This window comes from Ascaphus truei, unplaced genomic scaffold, assembly GCF_040206685.1.
Source record: "Ascaphus truei isolate aAscTru1 unplaced genomic scaffold, aAscTru1.hap1 HAP1_SCAFFOLD_97, whole genome shotgun sequence".
Taxonomy (NCBI): Eukaryota; Metazoa; Chordata; class Amphibia; order Anura; family Ascaphidae; genus Ascaphus; species Ascaphus truei.
Window position 1 is genome coordinate 1,000,599 of NW_027457309.1, and position 6,000 is coordinate 1,006,598.

General features: G+C 31.9%; 1 non-coding gene across 1 annotated transcript; it reads left to right on the forward strand.

Moving 5' to 3' along the window:
* The first annotated feature begins 301 nt into the window (after positions 1–301).
* Positions 302–383, forward strand: TRNAL-UAG (transfer RNA leucine (anticodon UAG)). The gene has a single exon. It is a non-coding gene; the product is annotated as a tRNA-Leu (tRNA).
* The last annotated feature ends 5,617 nt before the right edge of the window (positions 384–6,000 follow it).

A 6,000-nucleotide genomic window follows, 5' to 3' on the forward strand; every position in this document is an offset into this window, starting at 1 on the left:
GAAAATAATCATAGATTTGAAAAATTCCAAAGTTTTCATGGAAGAATGAACATACAGTGAGCACATTTTTGCAAAGTTTTGTGTGCATGATAAAAGGCATTTTTCTCCAAGTTTGCAATCATGGGCCAAAGATTTGAATGTCACTTCTAAATAGATATTCTTGAAGATTTAAATGTATATATATATATATATATATATTGTACACATAGATAAAATATATTGGCAATATCATTTATAATGAAAACCATTGAGCCTCAATAATTTTTTTCCACTCCTCAGTTTGTCTTAGATAGCAGCTATTGGTAGCGTGGCCGAGCGGTCTAAGGCGCTGGATTTAGGCTCCAGTCTCGCAAGAGGCGTGGGTTCAAATCCCACCGCTGCCATGTCTGTATTTTCAAGATTACATTTTAGAGAGGTTACGTGTTTTGTTTTCACATAGATTTGATCTGTTTTGTGTACTTCTTATTTTGTAATTTTCTGATATTATTAAAACAGAGTATTTTGGAGTAGGTAACATTCTATATTGATAAAAATACATCTGTTAGAAAGCCTTAGTAAACATAGAATGACATCCACATTTTCAAGACAAAACTTACTGTTACATTATAACTCTGTAATCACTGAAAAAGGGAGGCTTTGAAACAAAAACGAATCAAAAGTTAAAAAGAAGATGATACCAAATATCGAGTGATGAGGATATAGGATGTGAAGATTAGATGTGAAATTATTTGGAAAGATCAACAGTATGCAAATAGAAAAGACAGTTTTGTGGTAAAATCACACTTGAAATGTAAGTGACAAGCAGTACTGTTTTAAAAAGCAGGACATTTTGTGGCAGTTTGTAAAAGCACAAAGATGCACAAAGTTTCGAAAATCTTGTCGCAACAGTTTTAGTTCTTTTTTTATCATTTTGCTTGCTTGAAAAATATTTTGTTAAGCATAAAATGGCCCAAATTCTTTTGAAAATAATCATAGATTTGAAAAATTCCAAAGTTTTCATGGAAGAATGAACATACAGTGAGCACATTTTTGCAAAGTTTTGTGTGCATGATAAAAGGCATTTTTCTCCAAGTTTGCAATCATGGGCCAAAGATTTGAATGTCACTTCTAAATAGATATTCTTGAAGATTTAAATGTATATATATATATATATATATATATTGTACACATAGATAAAATATATCGGCAATATCATTTATAATGAAAACCATTGAGCCTCAATAATTTTTTTCCACTCCTCAGTTTGTCTTAGATAGCAGCTATTGTTAGCGTGGCCGAGCGGTCAAAGGTGATTGATTTTGGTCTCCAGTCTCGCAAGAGGCGTATTTTCAAGATTACATTTTTAGTGAGGTTACGTGTTTTGTTTTCACATAGATTTGATCTGTTTTGTGTATTTCTTATTTTGTGTTTTCTGATATTATTAAAACAGAGTATTTTGGAGTAGGTAACATTCTATATTGATAAAAATACATCTGTTAGAAAGCCTTAGTAAACATAGAATGACATCCACATTTTCAAGACAAAACTTACTGTTACATTATAACTCTGTAATCACTGAAAAAGGGAGGCTTTGAAACAAAAACGAATCAAAAGTTAAAAAGAAGATGATACCAAATATCGAGTGATGAGGATATAGGATGTGAAGATTAGATGTGAAATCATTTGGAAAGATCAACAGTATGCAAATAGAAAAGACAGTTTTGTGGTAAAATCACACTTGAAATGTAAGTGACAAGCAGTGCTGTTTTAAAAAGCAGGACATTTTGTGGCAGTTTGTAAAAAGCACAAAGATGCGCAAAGTTTCGAAAATCTTGTCGCAACAGTTTGAGTTCTTTTTTTATCATTTTGCTTGCTTGAAAAATATTTTGTTAAGCATAAAATGGCCCAAATTCTTTTGAAAATAATCATAGATTTGAAAAATTCCAAAGTTTTCATGGAAGAATGAACATACAGTGAGCACATTTTTGCAAAGTTTTGTGTGCATGATAAAAGGCATTTATCTCCAAGTTTGCAATCATGGGCCAAAGATTTGAATGTCACTTCTAAATAGATATTCTTGAATATTTAAATGTATATATATATATATATATATTGTACACATAGATAAAATATATCGGCAATATCATTTATAATGAAAACCATTGAGCCTCAATAATTCTTTTCCACTCCTCAGTTTGTCTTAGATAGCAGCTATTGGTAGCGTGGCCGAGCGGTCAAAGGTGCTTGATTTTGGTCTCCAGTCTCGCAAGAGGCGTATTTTCAAGATTACATTTTAGTGAGGTTACGTGTTTTGTTTTCACAGAGATTTGATCTGTTTTGTGTACTTCTTATTCTGTGTTTTCTGATATTATTAAAACAGAGTTATTTGGAGTAGGTAACATTCTATATTGATAAAAATACATCTGTTAGAAAGCCTTAGTAAACATAGAATGACATCCACATTTTCAAGACAAAACTTACTGTTACATTATAACTCTGTAATCACTGAAAAAGGGAGGCTTTGAAACAAAAACGAATCAAAAGTTAAAAAGAAGATGATACCAAATATCGAGTGATGAGGATATAGGATGTGAAGATTAGATGTGAAATCATTTGGAAAGATCAACAGTATGCAAATAGAAAAGACAGTTTTGTGGTAAAATCACACTTGAAATGTAAGTGACAAGCAGTGCTGTTTTAAAAAGCAGGACATTTTGTGGCAGTTTGTAAAAAGCACAAAGATGCGCAAAGTTTCGAAAATCTTGTCGCAACAGTTTGAGTTCTTTTTTTATCATTTTGCTTGCTTGAAAAATATTTTGTTAAGCATAAAATGGCCCAAATTCTTTTGAAAATAATCATAGATTTGAAAAATTCCAAAGTTTTCATGGAAGAATGAACATACAGTGAGCACATTTTTGCAAAGTTTTGTGTGCATGATAAAAGGCATTTTTCTCCAAGTTTGCAATCATGGGCCAAAGATTTGAATGTCACTTCTAAATAGATATTCTTGAAGATTTAAATGTATATATATATATATTGTACACATAGATAAAATATATCGGCAATATCATTTATAATGAAAACCATTGAGCCTCAATAATTTTTTTTCCACTCCTCAGTTTGTCTTAGATAGCAGCTATTTGTAGCGTGGCCGTGCGGTCAAAGGTGCTTGATTTTGGTCTCCAGTCTCGAAAGAGGCGTATTTTCAAGATTACATTTTAGTGAGGTTACGTGTTTTGTTTTCACAGAGATTTGATCTGTTTTGTGTACTTCTTATTTTGTGTTTTCTGATATTATTAAAACAGAGTTATTTGGAGTAGGTAACATTCTATATTGATAAAAATACATCTGTTAGAAAGCCTTAGTAAACATAGAATGACATCCACATTTTCAAGACAAAACTTACTGTTACATTATAACTCTGTAATCACTGAAAAAGGGAGGCTTTGAAACAAAAACGAATCAAAAGTTAAAAAGAAGATGATACCAAATATCGAGTGATGAGGATATAGGATGTGAAGATTAGATGTGAAATCATTTGGAAAGATCAACAGTATGCAAATAGAAAAGACAGTTTTGTGGTAAAATCACACTTGAAATGTAAGTGACAAGCAGTGCTGTTTTAAAAAGCAGGACATTTTGTGGCAGTTTGTAAAAAGCACAAAGATGCGCAAAGTTTCGAAAATCTTGTCGCAACAGTTTGAGTTCTTTTTTTATCATTTTGCTTGCTTGAAAAATATTTTGTTAAGCATAAAATGGCCGAAATTCTTTTGAAAATAATCATAGATTTGAAAAATTCCAAAGTTTTCATGGAAGAATGAACATACAGTGAGCACATTTTTGCAAAGTTTTGTGTGCATGATAAAAGGCATTTATCTCCAAGTTTGCAATCATGGGCCAAAGATTTGAATGTCACTTCTAAATAGATATTCTTGAAGATTTAAATGTATATATATATATATATATTGTACACATAGATAAAATATATCGGCAATATCATTTATAATGAAAACCATTGAGCCTCAATAATTTTTTTCCACTCCTCAGTTTGTCTTAGATAGCAGCTATTGGTAGCGTGGCCGACCGGTCTAAGGCGCTGGATTTAGGCTCCAGTCTCGCAAGAAGCGTGGGTTCAAATCCCACCGCTGCCATGTCTGTATTTTCAAGATTACATTTTAGTGAGGTTACGTGTTTTGTTTTCACAGAGATTTGATCTGTTTTGTGTACTTCTTATTTTGTGTTTTCTGATATTATTAAAACAGAGTATTTTGGAGTAGGTAACATTCTATATTGATAAAAATACATCTGTTAGAAAGCCTTAGTAAACATAGAATGACATCCACATTTTCAAGACAAAACTTACTGTTACATTATAACTCTGTAATCACTGAAAAAGGGAGGCTTTGAAACAAAAACGAATCAAAAGTTAAAAAGAAGATGATACCAAATATCGAGTGATGAGGATATAGGATGTGAAGATTAGATGTGAAATCATTTGGAAAGATCAACAGTATGCAAATAGAAAAGACAGTTTTGTGGTAAAATCACACTTGAAATGTAAGTGACAAGCAGTGCTGTTTTAAAAAGCAGGACATTTTGTGGCAGTTTGTAAAAAGCACAAAGATGCGCAAAGTTTCGAAAATCTTGTCGCAACAGTTTGAGTTCTTTTTTTTATCATTTTGCTTGCTTGAAAAATATTTTGTTAAGCATAAAATGGCCGAAATTCTTTTGAAAATAATCATAGATTTGAAAAATTCCAAAGTTTTCATGGAAGAATGAACATACAGTGAGCACATTTTTGCAAAGTTTTGTGTGCATGATAAAAGGCATTTTTCTCCAAGTTTGCAATCATGGGCCAAAGATTTGAATGTCACTTCTAAATAGATATTCTTGAAGATTTAAATGTATATATATATATATTGTACACATAGATAAAATATATCGGCAATATCATTTATAATGAAAACCATTGAGCCTCAATAATTCTTTTCCACTCCTCAGTTTGTCTTAGATAGCAGCTATTGGTAGCGTGGCCGAGCGGTCAAAGGTGCTTGATTTTGGTCTCCAGTCTCGCAAGAGGCGTATTTTCAAGATTACATTTTAGTGAGGTTACGTGTTTTGATTTCACAGAGATTTGATCTGTTTTGTGTACTTCTTATTTTGTGTTTTCTGATATTATTAAAACAGAGTTATTTGGAGTAGGTAACATTCTATATTGATAAAAATACATCTGTTAGAAAGCCTTAGTAAACATAGAATGACATCCACATTTTCAAGACAAAACTTACTGTTACATTATAACTCTGTAATCACTGAAAAAGGGAGGCTTTGAAACAAAAACGAATCAAAAGTTAAAAAGAAGATGATACCAAATATCGAGTGATGAGGATATAGGATGTGAAGATTAGATGTGAAATCATTTGGAAAGATCAACAGTATGCAAATAGAAAAGACAGTTTTGTGGTAAAATCACACTTGAAATGTAAGTGACAAGCAGTGCTGTTTTAAAAAGCAGGACATTTTGTGGCAGTTTGTAAAAGCACAAAGATGCGCAAAGTTTCGAAAATCTTGTCGCAACAGTTTGAGTTCTTTTTTTATCATTTTGCTTGCTTGAAAAATATTTTGTTAAGCATAAAATGGCCGAAATTCTTTTGAAAATAATCATAGATTTGAAAAATTCCAAAGTTTTCATGGAAGAATGAACATACAGTGAGCACATTTTTGCAAAGTTTTGTGTGCATGATAAAAGGCATTTTTCTCCAAGTTTGCAATCATGGGCCAAAGATTTGAATGTCACTTCTAAATAGATATTCTTGAAGATTTAAATGTATATATATATATATTGTACACATAGATAAAATATATCGGCAATATCATTTATAATGAAAACCATTGAGCCTCAATAATTTTTTTCCACTCCTCAGTTTGTCTTAGATAGCAGCTATTGGTAGCGTGGCCGACCGGTCTAAGGCGCTGGATTTAGGCTCCAGTCTCGCAAGAAACGTGGGTTCAAATCCCACC